Raw genomic sequence first — 19,161 nt, forward strand, 5'->3', positions numbered from 1 at the left:
TTTTGGCCATTTCTGGGCTTGGGAGGAAGGAGGGAGAGAGAGACTCTGGGGAGGCTCTCACAGTGTTCAACTATTTATATGCCTATAGAAGGGCCATCTCATAGCTCAAGATGAGGTATTGGTGGTGATTTACGGGCGGATTTTCAAAGCCCTGCTTGCGTAAATCCGCCCGGATTTACGCGAGCAGGGCCTTGCGCGCCGGCGCGCCTATTTTCCATAGGCTGCTGGTGCGCGCAGAACCCCGAGACGCGCGTAGGTCCCGGGGTTTTCGGAAGGGGGCGTGTCGGGGGCATGTCGGGGCGGGACCCGATGACGTGGCGTTTTGGGGGCGGGGCGCGGCGTTTTGGAGGCGTGGTGCCGGCCCGGGGGCACGGTCCAGGCCTTCGGACCAGCCCCCGGGTCGGAGCACGGCGCGCCAGCAGTCCGCTGGCGCGCGTAGATTTACGTCTGCTTCTCGCAGGCGTAAATCTACGGACAAAGGTAAGGGGGGGTTTAGATAGGGCCGGGGGGGTGGGTTAGGTAGAGGAAGGGAGGGGAAGTTGAGGGGAGGGCGAAAGAGAGTTCCCTCCGAGGCCGCTCCGATTTCGGAGCGGCCTCGGAGGGAACGGAGACAGGCTGCGCAGCTCGGTGCGCACCGGCTGCCCAAAATCGGCAGCCTTGCGCGCGCCGATCCAGGATTTTAGAAGATACGCGCAGCTACGCGCGTATCTTATAAAATCCAGCGTACTTTTGTTTGCGCCTGCTGCGCAAACAAAAGTACGCGATCGCGCAGTTTTTAAAAATCTACCCCTTAGGGTTTAGGGGCCAGTTTTTCATGTAGAGTGAGACGTACAAATAGCACAGTATACCTCGGTGAAGATTTGACATCAATTGGAGTAAGGAAAGTCTCACAAAGATGACGTTTTGTACTATGTTATCTTATCCTAGCTTGATGGTATCCCTGTGTTAGAGTCCATCAAGCTAGGGCGAGAGTACATAGTAGAATATCATCTTTGTGAGACTTTCCTCACTCCAAATGTCTTCAAATCTTCACCGAGGTATACTGTGCTGTTTGTAAGTCTCATTCTACATGAAAAACTGGTCCCTAAACTACCACCAACACCTCACCTCGAGCTATTAGATGGCCCTTTATAGAGATACACTTTACTAATATGAAAGCCTTGTAGATAGTCTCTCTCTCTCTGTCTCTCTGTGCGCAAGATGTAAAATAGGAATTATCGTGGGGCTTGAAAATTTTACCATACCACACGATACTACCGAAGCAGTGTGGTATTTTCTTGTCGCTATCCATGCATTAACAATGCATTATCCATGCATTATTTTGATGAATTTAGGGGATAATTTGATAATGCCAGTTAATAAGCATGGTGATCCCAATAATGTATTTTGTATAGCTTTTACATGATGTCTAATTTTTTAAAATTATTTTCAGACTTCCTTCTGAAACTAGCCTTATAAGATCATCATTGTTGTGGGTCTGTTCTATCTGTACTGCTCCCTCTCCCATAAATGTGTTTGATCTGCTCCTAATAATGTGTGAACCATTCAGACAGACAGTAGAGTACCTCATGACCCTTATCTCACAATTTTCATGTGCCCTTGATGCACCTAACACTCAAAGGTGAATTTTCAAAAGGTTGCACACTTAAAACTTAGCATATAGGCATGAAAGTAGACTTTGCTTGCATATTCTATATTTTATAAATGTTGAAAATATTTTCACTTTTGCACGCATATATATTTGTGTAAAATTGTGCAGCCTAGGGGTGTTCCAGGGTGGGGACCAACACAGATGCATGTAAGTTTTAATAGAAACATGCACACATTTTCCAATTTACTCACGTAATTTTACACCTGAAAATTATCTGGCATGATATTAAACGTGTTTATTGTGTAGCACTGACTTGGTGAGCGGTCTGGGTGAACTTGGGAGAGATCAGGCTGAAAATTCAGGAAGGTCTCAATGACATGGAGAAGGACTGGTCAAACTAGTGGGCTAATTGGTAAATTGGTTAAATTTCAGTTATGCTTGCATGTTTTAAAATTAGAGGACTTAAACGAGTTAATCTATTTTACTTTCATGTGTAAAATATATGCCTGTAATACCAGCAAAGGTTAGATATCAACAACGATACAATAAGGGACTTCCTTAGCGAAACTGACATCCGCAGTGCTACCTCTAACCATCAGGATAGTCTTAATAGAGATATATTGGTGACTGAAGTAACACAGGCAATCAAGGAATTGAAAATGGGAAAATCACCAGGGCTAGATGGCTTCTCAGTGGGTTTTTATAAACACCTGGAATCAGTTATAGCGCCTCTGCTTGCAAGGGCTTTTAACAAACTATTAAGGGTAGCTCTATTGAAGATGCAACTAACAAGGCTGGCATCACAGTGCTGGCCAAACCGGGAACAGACACTACCTTTTGTGGCTCATATAGGCCCATTTTTCTATTAAATCTTGACCTCAAGATTCTGGCCAAAATATTAGCTAAGCGATTAGGTAATATTGTAGGTAATCTGATACATTTTGATCAAATGGGATTTATACTCAGCAGATTGGCAGCAGACAATGTCAGAAAAGTGACAGATCTAATATGGTGGGCTGGGGAAGGGGGATTACCTTTGAGCCTTCTCATCATTGATGCAGAAAAAGCATTCAATATGGTCCATTGGGATTACTTTTTCGAAGTACTGAGAGAATTGGGCTAGGAGGAAATTTCTCCACATGGATCAGAGAGTTGTATACAAACCCGAGTACATGTATTAAAGTGAACGGTGGATATTCGGATGTCTTCTCGATTGGCAGAGGGACTAGGCAAGGGTGTCCACTTTCTCCGCTTTTATTTGCCTTATACTTAGAGTCCCTAGTCATCAAAATTAGATCTGTTCAGGATATACAGGGAGTAAAGGTGGGGCAGACCCAACCGTTTTTGTTTTATTTATTTATTTATTTGTTGAGTTTTATATACCGTCATTCGGTAGAGCCATCACAACGGTTTACAAAAGTATACATTTTTCTTAGCAAAAATAGTTTTAAATATATGTCCCCCTAGTATGGACAGAGATGCCGCTTTCTTGGCTCAACAGATAATCATGGCAGCCGGGGGGGAGGTAGCCTATGCATGGAAAGGTACGCAACTCCCAATTTGCAAAGAGTAATACAAAGGTTGCAAAAAACCTATTATCTCAGCTTTCTAATAGCAACATGGCATAAATGGTCAAATAGGTTTGAGAGGTTATGGCATCCCTACACCCAATGGAAGAAATAAGCTGTGAAGGAGGTAAAGGTGATGGAAGAAAGGGGTAGCTATTACCCTGGGAGAGGATCATTGGGGATATAACGGTGGGGGTGGGGGGGTTAAGGGAGGGAGGATGTATGGGTTGAATGACTGGATTGACAATCCTAGGCACTTACATGTAGGGTGGACATAAATGGGGCGCATGGTGAGATCAGGGCCGAGTATTAGCAAATATAAAATTCTCAGAGACTACACATTTGTTTGGATTGATGTTCAATCTTTATTAAGCAATTTGTATCACAATAGATATTATTGTTTCGCACATGTTATCAGGGGAAACATCAAGGCGGCGGACAGTAGACTGCCAACTGGCTGCAGGATATTAGTCTTTGCATTTCAATGCCAGCGGGCAGCATTTTCTTTTATATTCTTTTACATCCATTTATGTTATTTTCTAATCTTCAATGCATTTATTGTGCTCACCTTGTACAACTGGTTTAATTCATGCCTACCTGACAATGTGTTACTGACTTAATGTTGGAAATTTTCAATAAAATATAAATTACACACAAAAAAAATACACCTGTATATTTTAAAATTAGGTAGGAAAGGTATGTGCATTCAATGCATTGCATGTATTTGTGCATAAACTTACATACATGCATATGTTGCAGGGTAGAGATATGCATATTTTATAAAATGCGCGTATATCATACCTACAGGTTTTAAAATAGTATGGTAAAACTACGCACAGCCATATACATGCATATATGCCACCATGCAAAGTTGTTAGAAAGTTATTCTCCTTGAATTCCTATTGCTTTTTTTCTTGTAGACAACAAACCAGTTCTATTCAGTTGAAATCTCAGGGATATCTGAGCAAGATTTGTCATCATGAATCATTTTACAAGCTTCCTTGCTATTGGTTAGTGGTTAGATGCAAATTTATCGAATGTGCTACTACAGAACAAAGACTAGAAATCTGTGATATTCTGCTCCTGGATTAACTCCAACAGAAACTTGTTGTACCCAGACAAGCAAAGAATGCCTTGGCTGGGATTGGGCATTTGAGCAGTTTTATTTCTCCTTCTCAGTATTTTTTTGTTCAAACTTTTTTATTAAACAAAAACTATATCATATACTGGCTTTACATTCGTTTCCGATGAACAATCAGCTATAATTTACAAAGAACATAATCAACATTTATCCCAATTCCATAATGTTATCAAAAAACATCACAGAACATCAAACTTCCCCTTCCTCTCCCCTACACACCCTCATTATTCTCACCCCAAGTACCCAAGGTCCACGTCAACCAAACTAAATTATAATGCAATAATCCCAGAAAATGTATTGAAACAGAGCGATAAAGATTTTGAATCAATAATTTTCAAATATCTAAAATGATTTTCTTATGTTCAGTACAGGTGGCTCCTTCATTCCTTAATGACAATAACCTATGAATAGTATTCCTCTATTGCCATTAAGAATGTTGAAATTTCTTTCTCCATATGGAGAAGATCATCTTCTTACCAATCAGATACACCTTCTGAATAAATAACCATGAGTTCTTCCCTGAAACTTCCCAAGAAGGAAAGTTAATCAAAGATAACCCTCAGAAGTTAACTTAATCTTATTCCCTAAAGAAAAATAAATAAATAAATACATCGCTAAGAACTCCCTTATCGTGCGCTAGTAAATTTGCACCTTAGAAAAAGTTAAACATTTTTAATCACTGGCGCATGCAAAAACCGTGAGAAACATGCAGAAGAGCCGGGTTCGTAAAAAGGGACAGACTGGAGGATGGCTGGGGGCGGGGCAGGGGCCAGCCGGGACAGCACCAATAGGCCCTGTCCCAGTGAAATGCGTGCCGGGCGTTGAGCAGATAAGTTTAAAAAGAAAAAAAATAGGGTAGTTAGGTAGGTTTTAGGGTAGAGAGGGGAAAAGGGAGGAAGGGTAACTAGGGGGTTAAGAAAGTTCCCTCCCAGTCTGCTCCTTTTTTGGAGCAGACTGGGAAGGAACTGGGGAAGGCCCGATCACGTTGCCGTGTGCTTGTATGTAAAATACCCCCTGTTGTGCGCACAAGTTGACACCCGGCCATGCATGCGCGCAGGTATCAGATTTTATAACATGCGTGGCAATGCAGGCATGTTATAATATCAGCATATCCTTGTGTGCACACCAGGAACCACATGGACACCCGCACGCCCTTTTTAAAATTTAACTTTAAAGCTCCCTTCTCAATCTTACACTTCTGACATAGATCTGTTTGGGCCAGTTTGACAATTCTCAGAACTTTTAAACTTCTGACAGACCACAAGTCCTTGGTTCCTTTAATTATATGAAATTAAATGATGTTCCTTTAAAGTGCCAGAGACTATTGTTATAGTTAAGAGGTTTAAGGGATTCATAAAATATGCACTAGGGAAATACCCTATTGTTGCAGATATCCAGCTGAGACACCCTTTGTGCTATAGACATTCATGATGAAGTGGAGGTAAACATCAAGCAATCAAAGCTGCCATACTTGCTAAAAACAGCAAACTGGGCCAGTGACTGGAAGCTTTGGGAAAGGATGACGTGATACAAGTCGTCCTAGCTCACATCAGCAATGGTTGGCCCAGATATACAAGCAAGGCTCAGAACATTATAAACATATTTACCTGGTACAGGGCCAATTTTTAGAATATAATGGCCTACTGTGTGGCCCGGCACAACTGGGTGTGCATTTGCAAAGGGCAGCGGCTGCAGCAGGACAAGCCATGGGCTGCCAGTAGCTGACAATGAGGAGAGGCACATATAGCTTCCCCCCCATCCCCCAGTGCAGGAATGCCGGAAGGTTAGGCTGGAGCTCATCCCATCATGGCCCGAAGGGAGGAGAAGGTCGTGTGTGTGTGTGTGAAAACCTGTCGTGTGTGTTTTTGTGAGAACCTGTGTGCATGTATCAGTCTTTTCAGAGCCTATTTGCATGTATGTGTGTGTTTCTGCCTGTGTGAGAGCCTCTATGCCTATGTGCACGTGTGTGTGTGTGTGTAATACCCCTTTGACCGGGACCGACCTGGCGGGAGCTCCCCTAGGGCAGACTCCGTCGGCCCTCACGTTCTTGGTGCATGGTGCCTCCACCTGGGAAGAGGGTGTTAATGAGTGGGGTTTCCCTCCCTTCACCCCAGAAAACAAATGAGACTGTGAACAAGGCTGGCAGTATGTACAAATATATACTGCTTTATTAGACTATACAAGCATATACATTTCTACATGACTATGTCCATGGCTAATAGGATGTCAAACAGCACATTTATCTACTCGTGGTTATTAGTGTCAGTCTACACAACTATACACATTTCTACAAGGTAACAAGAGCTTTTAGTATTTGGAAATTTGGGGTTGTTGGCCCCCACAATATATCACTAAATTGAATAGAAAGGACCTCTCACCCATTGAAAAAGATGCAACTGGGCTGGTGGGCAGTGTTGGGCTGGGGTGGAGGGTTCATTGTATTTAAACCATCTCCTTGCGCTCTGCTGAAAGGCCCATGCCAACGCTGGGGTCCATGTTCCCCTGGGGGACCTGACTTCACCTCCCGGTCTGTCGCTGGGGTTCATGCCCTCCTGTGGGATCCAACGCTGTCTCACAGACTGCTGCTGGGGTCCATGCCTCCTGGGGGACCTGACTCCGCCTCCCAGTCTGCCACTGGAGTCCACGCCCTCCTGGGGGATCCAACTCTGCCTCCGGGTCTGCCGCTGGGGTCCCTACACTCCTGGGGGACCCAACTCCACTTTCCAGACTGAGGCTGGGGTCCCCATCCTCCTGTGGGACCCAATTCCACCTCTTGGACTGCTGCTGGGGTCCCCTTGTTCAAGGGAGAGGCTTTATCTTTGTTGCTGTCCTTCATTTCTCCTCCCTCTGTAGTAAGGTTTTACCTGGCTTGGATTTACAGCTCCACTAGGCTCATGGCTGTTTTAGCATTCAGTGGTTCTGGTCCTCCACAGTCTCAGCTTTCAGTGATTTTAGCTCCGTTAAGGTCATGGCCAGTCATGTGTTGTTTCCCAGCGTAGATAAGTCACCTTCTCTTAGCCTGGCTTTTGCTTTATCTGTTGTCTGACCCTGAATGGGTCACTTTCGTTCAGCCAAAAAGCCAAGACCCAGGCAGGACCACAGAGAGAGACCATGTGCATGCTCCTCAATCCTGCCTGGCCATCGCCCTGTTGTCTGGGATCTCGGTACCCACGTATCTGAATACCCTTGTTAGTCGGGATGAAAATCTGTTTGCTTCCTAGGACTGTTTTCCAGTACATTTCTCTCATAAATCCCTTTCCCAGTCATAGTTCTGGAATTTAGGAGTGTGAATCCTTTTTTTAGTGATTTTTTTTAGTGATATTTCCTACAAAATTACTAGCAGAAGTCCAGGGGGCTGTTACATGCAAATCCCCTACCTGAATCTCTGACTCACCTATTCACTGGTCATTTAAGTACTTTCACAGTAAGGGGTCTGAGGAGCTTTTCAATTTCCTGGGCTGGCAGCACAAGTTACATAGCTGCATTGTTCTCTTTTGTTCTCTGCTATTCACTTAAATGGTAGCATGCCCAAACCTCCGTCTCTTGTGGAGGGGGAGGGGGTGGGTGTCATGTGTGTGTGCCTGTGAGAGCCTGTGTGTCACATATAGGCTCCCATATGCATGAGCAAACACATAATGCATCTGTGAGGGAGTGCGTGCATATGTATGTGAGAGGGAGTGTGTGAGTGTGTGTGAGGACATATGTGAGAAAAAGTATATCAATGAGTGAATGTGTTATTGTGAGTGAGAGTGAAGATAAAGGGGTAAATTTTAAAAGCCCTGCGCGCGTAAATCCAGCCGGATTTACGCGCACAGGGGACTTGTGCACCAGCACGCTTACGTTGCATAGGCCGCCGGTGCGCGCAAAGCTCTGGGATGCGCGTACGTCCCGGGGCTTTGCTTGGGGGGGCGTGTCAGGGGCAGCGCAGCATTTGGGGGTGTTCCGGGGTGGGGCTGTGGGCGTGTTGCCGGCCCAGGGGCATTCCGGGGGCGTGGCCGTGGCCTCGGGCAGGCGTAACCTTTTCGACAAAGGTAGGGCAGGAGATTTAGTTAGGGATGGGGGGTGGGTTAGATAGGGGAAGGGAGGGGAAGCCAGGGGGGGGACCAGAAAAAAAGTTCCCTTCAAGGCCGCTCCAATTTTGGAGCGGCCTTGAAGGGAACGGGGAAAGCCATTGGGGCTCCCCTCAGGCTCAGTGGGCGCATGTTATAAAATCAGGCGTAGATTTGTTCGCGCCGGGTTGCGCAAACAAATCTACGCCCACGCGTAAAGATCTGCCCCAAAGTTTGTGCAGCTCTACCTCCCCCAATCCATGACAATCTGAGAGTGATTGGAAATCAAAAGAACCGAGGTATGGAGAGAAGATTTTTTATTCCTTTTTAGTTTTAATTATTGGATATAATTTAATATGCCTTCTGTTTTGAAATATTTTGTTTTTTGGGGAAATATAATATTTTTTAATTATTCCGTTTTGAAATATTTTATTGGTATTTGGGAAAGTCTGGATATTCTATTTGCTAACTGGTTTGAAATATTTATTCTTTTTATGAATATGATTTTACAATTATAATTGGTGTTTCATATTTCTTGATGTTAAATGTTCAATGTTTAATGAAGAATGGTAATGTTTCTGTTTTTCCATTGTTGCTCTGCATATAGAGACTGGTGTGTTGTGAGTTCCAGTTCAGTTCTTCTCTGTATGTTTCTATTTATATTTTCTGGTCCCTTTATTCTGTATTTCATCAGGGTCTCTTTATTCTGCATAAGTGAACAAGGTGATGTTGTTTGCTGGCATGTAGTTTCAGTGTAAGGATCTATAGCAGTCTGATTTGTTTTGTTTTCCTAATAGGAGGTGTATTGGTGTTTCAGGTCCTGGTGTAATATGTGCCTTTTCATAGATAAGGTTGTTACTGTTTGAGTGCTGGCAATTAGGGTTATTTTGGTATAGGGGTTTACTGTATTGTACTGGTACTTCTATTTATTCATAACTTTATGAGGGCCAAACCACTCAACATGCATTAAAAAATGTTTAATTCCATAAGAATTCCTGCCTTTTTTTGCAGAGTTTTCTGGTTGGAAGCCAGCAGTGCATGAAATATAATATGTCTTTTGTAAGTGATATTTTTGCCTCAGAAGTCTGTAATTTGGAATGTTCTTTTTTCATGTAAAATCTGTTATAAATGCATAATCTGTGTGTGTGTGTGTGTGTTCATGCAAGGCTATTAGGTTTCCCTAGGGTACCTAATACTCTTCCCTTGGCCATGGATTCCGTGGGGATGCGTGGGTGTCAGTTTAAAAAATATAGATAGATTACTGGAGGGAGCTGGGCTTTTTTTGATGGGACCGGGACAGAGACTGAATGAATTAGTTGGGGGAGGGGGCGGAGAGCAGCTCAGTAATTGTTCGCACAGGGCAGCAAAAAAGCTAGCACCAGCCCTGCCAACTGACATATGGCCAAAGCATTGTTGTTCCACATTCTTTGAGAATGGAAATTCTAAGTCGCATATATAAAGAATACCAGGGTCTTAAAAAAGCTGAGAGAGAGTGAGATCTGAGGTGAGGTTTGGGAATCAGCTCTGACATTAAAAGTAAAAACTGAACACTGCAAGTTTTGCCAGAACACTAAAGCGACTCAAAAGAAAAAACAACTCATGACAACAGCATTCTCTGACAGAGCACAATAATAAATTGCAGCAGATTTCTGTAGAGAAAAGGGACACATACCTTATTATTATAGACTATTTTTTAGATTCCTGGACATTCTGTCTGTGACTGATACTATAATTCAGCAAGCAGTGATGAAACTGAAGGCCATTTTTTGTTTTGGCATTCCTGAAGTATTTGGGATAGTTAATGGGTCTCAGCTCATTAGCAAGATGTTCCAACAGTTTGTATCAGAATACATTAGGGATGTGCGTTGGACACATTTTCTTTTCATTTGATTATCTTTTCTTTTCCTTTTTGTTTAGTTTCATTTATCCAAAATGAAACAAAATTAAACCTGCAAAAATAAAAGACCCCTCCTGCTCCTGGTCCCATTTGACCTCCCCACCCCCACTCATCCTCTTCTTACCCTATTGAAGGTTTTCCATGGATAGGTGTGGTCCTAGTTGCTTCTGACTGGCAGCTCCAGGTTTTTGAAAATGGCTGCTGGTCAACCCGAGGCCGGTGCCATTATGTTGTTATGGCAGATTCTGCCATACCAGTGGTGTGCGGTGACATTTATAGCAGGGCATCCAGTCTCGCTCCCTCAGTCCTCTCTCCCCTCTCCTCCTGCCCCCTCTCCCCGGTCTACAGCAGTCTTACTCCCTTAACCAGGGCCGGTGGAAGCACGAAGCAAACTAGGCGTGGGCCTAGGGCGCCGACCATTAGGGGCGCGAGCAATGTGGGGCTGCGAACAGCAGCATAGAAGAGTGGAGATTTGGGTGGCTGATAGCAGCGCTCAACCTGCTCGTGGCCCAGAAAATCACACACTTGGCAGGCGCGATCAAGAACGGGGGGGTAGCGGTGCAACCGGGGTGGGAGGGAGGGGATGTAAGGCAGAAGGTGCCTAGGGCACCGAATCCCCTTGCACCGGCCCTGCCCTCAACCCCTTCTCCCCTAGACACAATCGATACATGGAACCCTTATGGCATTAGGTCTGTTGCAAAATTTAATGGATGTGGGCTTGGCCCTCAGAAAGCCATGAATAAACAATTACAATATAGTAAACCTCCCATATCAAGAATAGAACTAACTGCAACCACTCAAACTACAACCCTACCAACAAAAAAGCAACACTGCAAATATTACATCGGGCTCTAAAACACCAATATACCTCCTTTATTTAGAAAATAAAACAAGTCAGGATGCCTAAAATATCTGTAAAATAAAAAAAGACATGTACCTAAAAATACTGCACAAAATCTTTTAAAACTACATACATCCCTTTCTTCAGATGTCAGATCAGAGACATTCACATCTAAAGATTGGTCCTATATTGTCTTAACTGACATACTATATTTTTGAATAATACTTACATAGCTCTAATAAAAGCTATCACAGCCTGCCAAAAATACAGTTACTCCAAGTGACAAATCTGCCATATCAAAACACCACTAACTCCCAGGTCTCAAACAGCAAGAACCTTACCCAGGAAAGAGCAAGACTGCAAAGATTACATCAGGCCTCAGAAGACGAATACACCTCCTACTGAAAAAAGAACAAGATGACTTCTATAAACCCCTACACAGAAATTTACTCAGCAAAATTGTTATGAATCCTCCTGTAGCTGTGCTACAGGAGGCTTCTTACCTTCCTTGAGGCTGCTCCGAAGCCGGGGTCTCGCCTACAAACTATCCAGGATTTGCTCCAGGGCCTGGGAGGCCTTTGATGTCCTTGGGGCCTGCCTGAGGCTTGCTTGGGTTTGTATGGACTTCCTGGTTTGGGCCACGACCTTCTCCCTAGGGGCCAGCCCGCAGCAGGGAGTTGCCTGTCTTCAGCCCTATAAAAGGACTTCAACTTCCAGTCAGCTTTGCCTTCGCAATGAGCCAGTCGTCTGAGGAGCTTCTCCTTCCCCTTGGACTTCATGTTCCTGCTCTTGCTTGGTGTTCCAGAATTCCAAGGGATCCCTCTTCATTTCATCTCTGTTCAAGATCCCGGTCTCTGATGTCCTGATGTTCCTGACATCCTCCGTCTCTGCCTTCCTGATGTTCCTGTCGTCCTCCGTCTCTGCCCTCCTGATGTTCCAGAAGGCCTGACGTCCTCGATGGCTAGAGGTCCTTACGTTCCTGATCTTCCTGATGTCTGTTCCTGCAATGTTCCAGCTCCCCGAGTCCTCCAGATGGCCACCCCGAGGGTAAATCCGTTCCGTCGGTTCCTGTTTCCAGTCACTGGAGCCTCTGCCAGTTGGATTCCTTTCCTGAGCCTGATGTCCTCCATCTCTGCCGTCTTGATGTTCCTGACATCCTCCATCTCTGCCCTCCTGATGTTCCTGACGTCCTCCGTCTTTGCCCTCCTGATGTTCCAGAAGGCCTGACGTTCTCGATGGCTAGAGTTCCTTATGTTCCTGATCTTCCTGATGTCTGTTCGTGTGATGTTCCAGCTCGAGTCCTCCAGATGTCCATCCCGAGGGTAAATCCATTTTGTCCGGTTCCTGTTCTTGGATATTGGAGCCTCGGTCAGTTGGATTCCTTTCCTGAGCCTGCCCCGCTCCCGCGTGGTCCATGACCAACCTCCTTAAGCTGTGTAGGGCGCATAGAGGACAGGGTGGTCTGTGACCAGCCCATTGGGTCTGCCCTGAGTAGTGGGCTGTGTAGGGTGCCCTGAGGAACAGTGCCCACTTGTCTTCGTCTAAGTCTTCCAAGTCCTTTTCGTCTCGTCTGGATTTCCCAAGGTCCGTAAGAGTTATCCTTGCCTCAGACGTTCCTGATGCACTGAGCCTCCATCTACTCTAGTTCCAGATGCCTTCCATGCAGGGCCGGCGGAAGCACTAGGCGAACTAGGCGATCGCCTAGGGCGCTGAGCATTAGGGGGCGCCGAGCCGCTGACGGCCAATGGCCGCCGGTGGACGTCATCCCAATGGCAGATATACACAGCAAGAAGATCGCAGGGCCGTGGTACAGTCGCGTCTAAACATGCTGGTGCTCCTCCTCCTTCCTGCCCGCGCGGCCCCGGAAGAAAAATGTTGCCGGAGCCGCGCGGGCAGGAAGGAGGAGAAGCAAGGAGGAGGAGCATCAGCCAATGCAGGAACTTCTCCTCCTTCCTGCCCGCGCGGCCCCGGAAGAAAAATGTTGCCGGAGCCGCGCGGGCAGGAAGGAGGAGGAGGAGTAGCATCAGCCAATGCAGGAACTTCTCCTCCTTCCTGCCCGCGCGGCCCCGGAAGAAAAATGTTGCCGGAGCCGCGCGGGCAGGAAGGAGGAGGAGGAGCATCAGCCAATGCAGGAACTTCTTCTCCTTCCTGCCCGCGCGGCCCCGGAAGAAAAAATGTTGCCGGAGCCGCGTGGGCAGGAAAGAGGAGGAGCATCAGCCGCGTGCCGGAAGGAGGAGGAGCATCTGCCACGTTCAGAAGAGGATCAGCGCGGCTCGAGAAGACCGGGGCCGCTGCAGAGCCCATCCTGCAGTGGCCCGTGAAGAGGAGGCCCAGAGGTGAGAGAGAGAGACTGAGGGTTTGTACAGTGTGTATGTGTGCGTGTATGAGATGAGTTGAGAGACTGTGTGTGTGTGTGGGAGTGAAGACCTGAATGTTTGCAGAGACAGCATGGGAGAGCCTTTGTGTGTGTGAGAGACAGCATGTGGTAGTGAGAGCCTGTGCTTGAGCAAGACAGCATGTGGGAGTGAGAGAGAGCCTGTGTGTGAGTCAGCATGTGACAGTGAGAGCCCGTGTGTAGGAATGATTGTATGAGAGAGAGCATGTGACAGTGAGAGCCTGTGCTTGAGCAGGACAGCATGTGGGAGTGAGAGAGAGCCTGTGTGTGTGAGTCAGCATGTGACAGTGAGAGCCTGTGTGTAGGAATGATTGTATGAGAGAGAGCATGTGACAGTGAGAACCTGTGCTTGAGCAAGACAGCATGTGGGAGTGAGAGTTAGACAGCATGTGCAAGAGAGAGACTGTGTATAAATGATTGTATGAGGGACAGCATGTGAGAATGAGTGCCTGTGTATGTGAGAGAGAGAAAGCATGTGAGAATGAGAACCTGACCGTGTGTTTGAGGGAAGCAGACAGATGGAGAGAAAATAAATATGTTATAAAAGGAATTGGCAAAAAATAAGAAAGGGAAGGTGGAAAAAAAAAAGCCTGTGACCAACCGATTAGAAAACTAAGATCAGACAGCAAATGTAAAAAGAAATAAATTACTTTTTACTGATTGGAACATGTAATCTTTGGGAATGTGCAAGAGTAGCACTTTCTCTATGCGGATCTCACAATGTACGAGATCAGCATAGAGGAACTGGAAGCCCATGGGGCCTGCACAGAGGAGGCAGCAGAATGGGCTTCAGTGCCAATAGCAGCAATCAGCACCTCCGCAATAGCCATACAGCGGCAGTGACAGTGGCAGCAGAAGAATGAGAGAGGCTCTGAGGTTGCTAGCAAAAGAAAGAGAGGGGGTCTCTGCCTTTAGTGTGTGCATGTGTATGAATGGGAGTCTGCCTGGGGGTGTATGTGTGTGAATGCATGGGTGCCTGCCTGAGGGTGTGTCTGTGAATGAGAATGTATGGGTGTCTTCCTGGGGTTTGTATGTGTGAGAATAGGTGCCTGCCTGTTTGTGGTGTATGGGTGTGTGTGAGAATAAATTGGTGCCTGCCTGGGGGTCTGTGTGTGTGAGAATGAATGTGTGCATGCCTGGGGGATGGGGAGGGAGTGGTGTGAAAATGAATGGGAGCCTGCCTGGGGTTCAGTGTGAGAATGACTAGGAGCTTGCCTGTGTGTGTGTGTGTGTGTGTGAGAACGAGTGGGAGCTTGCCTGGGAGTGTGTGTTTGTGTGTATGTGAGGGAGCCAGTGAGAGTGAGAGCATGAGTGTGTATGAGAAAATCCAGGGGAGTAAGAGTTTGTGTGGGGGTGTGTGTGGAGGGGGAGAGAGTGCCTTAGAGCCTGAGTGTGTCAGTGTCTGTGAGAGCGAGAGGTTATGGTTGGGTATAAGAGCATGAATGTGTATGTATGTGACAGTGTATGTGTGAGAGAGAATGGACATGTGAGTATGTGTGAGAGAGAGAGGATAACCTCCTAATCCTCGACAATATCAGGGTGACTGGAAATCAAGAGCTCCCATGTATGGACAGCAGGGGCTTTTTAAAATCCTTATTAATTTTAATTATTGTGTGTTATTTGATATATGTACTGTTTTGAAATATTTTATTGGTGTTTGGGAAATTGTAAAAAATGCATATGATTTTAATTAATAGAAATTCTATTTATCAGTAGTTTTAAAATATTTTATTAGTATGGTTTTACTATTATAACTGATGCTTTGTTTCTTGATTTTATTTGTTTTATGAGGAATGGTGGTTCTGTTTTTCCATTATTAATACACAGAGTCTGGCTTCTTGGGGTTTCCATTCCAGTTTTTGTCTAATTTGTGCTCCTTTATTTTGTATTCTGTATTTGGTGAGGGTCTGTCTCTGCTCTGTGTGTGTGACCACGATGAGAGATTCTGCTAGCATGTAGTGTCTGTATAGGGATCTATAGCAATCGGGTTTGTTTTGTTTCCTCAGTAGGTGGTGTATTGTTATCCCAGGACCCAGTGTAATATTTACCCTTGCTTTTTCACAGGTAGGGTTATTATTGTTTGAATCCTTGGTGTTATTACTGTTATGTTATGATGGGATTGCAGTATAGATTTTGGGTGTCTCTTTTTTGCGGTGCTTTATGTTAGTTCACAATGTGTCTGGCAGTGGAAGGTGTTTGTGCTGCTGTTACTGTGAGGTGACACCAGAATTTGAAAATATCTTTTAGTATGATGAGCTGTAAGGGAAACATCCAAGCTCCATTGTTTGGGGGAATTTCAGTGGATGCACAGAGATACAGAACTGGAGGTGCAGGATTTGTATTGACATTCTGTCCCTTCCTATATATTCCAGACTTCATTCTCATAATCATATAGAATTAGTTGAATGAGGCTATCAAATAATTTTATAGTAGTTTTACTAGAAGTGTGAAACTGGCCAGCTTTTTAAAATAATGCAGAGGACCCTTTGGACTTTTTTTAACAACACTTTTTTTTATAACCAATTTTAAAGCAGGATCCATGCTATAGAGGTGGGTGTGATGAAGAAATGTCATTTTGGCTCCCCACCCACCCAAAACAAATTCTTCTGTCTAGAGATGCCACTGATTTTCTGTGGCACACAAATGCATTGGCCCCTGGGCGCTGGAGACCCTTGGTGCGCCACTGGGTGCGAGCCATATGGGGCCGCAAGTGGTGGCAAAGAGGAGTGGAGATTTGGCGGGCCGCAAGCAGTGCCCAATCTGCTCGCGACCCAGAAAACCCCAGTCAGCGGGCGTGATTGAGAATGAGGTAGGAGTCGGGGCCGAGACCGGGGGAGGGGCGCAAGGAAGAAGGCTCGCCTAGGGCGCCAAATCCCCTTGCACCGGCCCTGCTTCCATGGGAGAGCTTCCACCCGCTCGCCCTTCCGGAGGTCTTTCGTTCCTGTTGTTGATGCCTTGTGTTTTTCTCCTGAGTCCTGAAGCCTTCATCTCAGCCTTCAAGCTTCAGCCCTTGTCCGCCCTCGTCTCTTGTCCGGCCTGCCGCCTGTGCTGCTCCCTGCAGCAGGTCCAAAAGGGCTGGGAGTAGTCGGAGGACCACTCGGAGACCAATCTTGCGTGGTTGGCCTCATTCAGGCATGCAGGTCGGCAGGGGCCTGGTCGCCTCCAACCCTAGACGAGGTCCGTCTTACCGCAAGGGGCACACATTTCACCCCTAGCGCTCCCAACCACCGCAGCTCAACAAAAATTCCTCACCTAAATCACACAAATGGAATAGACATACCCTTACCAAGGGCAAAATAAGAGACCAACAAACAACAAAATAAAGAAATATAAACATCAATCATAAAAGTAAAGCCATACTAATAAAAAGAATTAATATTTAAAAACTGATGAGTAGAACATCCAATAATTAAAACCTCATGAAAAATGTTTATAAAATTTCCCAAAATACTAATATAAGATTTCAAAACAGCATACATATAAAATAATATCCAGTAATAAAACTAATAAGGATTTTAAAACCCTCCCGCTCTTCATATCTGGGATGTTTCGATCTCCAGCTGCTCTGAGACTGTTGTGGATTGGGGGAGGGGAAGCTGTATAAACGTTATCCTCTCTCTCTCACACACACACACACACCCCAGCTCTCTCTCCCTCCACCCCCCCCCCCCCCCCCCACACACACACAGATAGTCATCCATCCATACCCACACGCTGGCAGTCACACATACACATGCATCCCCACTCACAGCCTCTCAAACTCCACCCCACACTCATAGCCTCTCTCACACACACACACGATCTCACCCAGGCTCTCACCTACTCACAGGCTCTTACCCTTCCCCCCCACAGTCACCAACACACAACCACACATAGGCAGTCACACATACACCACTACACACAGCATGTCACCTAGCCACACACCCACACACTCAACCTCCCACATACACACAGCCTCTCACTCACATATATACAGGAGCTCACCCAGCCAGGTAGTCATCCACATACATAAAGGCAGTTACCCACCCACCCACACCCTGCTTCTCAAACCCCTACACCCACATCCAACCTGAAACATAGGTTCTCAACACCACACACACAGGCAATCCACCCCCCTACACACACAGGGCCTCGGCCTCTTCTTTAGCCCCAGCAGGATAGGAACTACTAGCAGCACTAAGTCCTTCTCCCATCCGCTGGCAGCCACCACATAGGCCTTCTCCCTTCCACCACCAGCAGGAATAAGTCCACTGGTGGCCACCACATTGTCCTTCTCTCTTCAGCTGCCAGCAGGATAGGGTCCACTGGTGGCCACTACATCCTCTCTCTCATCAGCCGCCATGGACTTTCTCCCCTCAGCGGCCTGCCGAGTTGTTGGGTGGGTAGCAGCAGGAATCACATTTATCCTAACGTAATCTCCTGCTGCCATGGGGCTGATCTCGTGGTAAGAGCTGCGAGATCAGTCTTGCAGCAGCTGGAGATGAAATTTGGATGAACACAACTCCTTCTGGCCATGGGGAGTGGTGTAGGCCAGGGTATGTGTGATGCCATTGATCAAATCAGGCAAGGGTTTGGTTTATCCTTGCCCGATCCCATGTATTAAATTGAGGTGGCATTTACAACCCCGTAGTGACAACTATGGGCTGGGGATTCACTGCATTCCTTGAAGGCCCTGACTGCATGTCACTGTGCTGTACAACATTATGGCACTAGCCTCAGGCTGATCGGCAGCCATTTTAAAAAACCAGAGCTGCAGGGTAGGTGAAAGTGAGGATAGCTCTTGTCCATAGAAAAAACACACCCCCTTCAAATGAAGTAAGAAAGAGTTGGAGGGGTGAGGGGAAGTCAGAAGTGTCTGGGTGGCTTTTATTTACATGGGTTTGCGGGAGAAGGAACCTAGACCGGGGGGGGGGGGGGGGGGGGAGTATTTTTAGAGGGTTTTTTTGTTGTTGTTTAAAGATGGCAGGAGCAGCAGCTTCAAAACAAAATGAAAGAAAAATGAACAAATTTCATTCCGTTTTCTCTTGTTTAAAATACTTAGGAAAAGTTGTTTCAAACAGCACATCCTTATATAACATCAGACATGTCAAGAGAAGCCCTCATTTTGCCAAGGCCAATGGCAAGCAGAATGAGCAGTCCAGGTGGCTTAAGACATCTGACAACAAACAGACCCTCAACTAGCCCTCATGAACTATAGAGTAACTCCACGTCCAGCACTAAGTTTAGCACAGTTGCTGATTCTGCCCACTTTGATAGAGCAGGTCTTTCCAAGATGCTCAGACCTGGAAAAAGGTTATGAGCTAGAAGCCAAAACTAAACACTCCTATACTTACTTATTCAGTAGGTGCAACAATGCTCATCCTTTACCCCAACTGAAATGTAGTAACAACATGAAGAGAAACAATGGAACACACCAGCAACTAAGATTAAAGCATTCTTCACACCATATAGAACAGGGTACCATGGTGCAGAGGAGCAGATCCTGCTCCAAGTCAGCTAAATCTTTGGACTTGATAGACCTTGCACTAGCCAGAGACCTGCACAGTCTCATATCCTTTCAATATCATGCAGGTGGATCCAACTCCCTTGCCCCCCCTACCCATGATATAACAGTGAAGCACAACTGTATTGCTCTAGCAAGTCCAGCACCAGGTGTCACCCAGTCGGGTCTGTAACAAG

At 46.0% G+C, this 19,161-nt stretch overlaps 1 protein-coding gene across 3 annotated transcripts in view; it reads right to left on the reverse strand.

Moving 5' to 3' along the window:
* Window positions 1-19,161, reverse strand: part of TMTC1 (transmembrane O-mannosyltransferase targeting cadherins 1) — a 717,359-nt gene that overhangs the window by 353,629 nt on the left and 344,569 nt on the right. The gene's annotated exons all lie outside the window — the stretch shown is intronic.

Source organism: Rhinatrema bivittatum, chromosome 4 (genome assembly GCF_901001135.1).
Source record: "Rhinatrema bivittatum chromosome 4, aRhiBiv1.1, whole genome shotgun sequence".
Taxonomy (NCBI): domain Eukaryota; kingdom Metazoa; phylum Chordata; class Amphibia; order Gymnophiona; family Rhinatrematidae; genus Rhinatrema; species Rhinatrema bivittatum.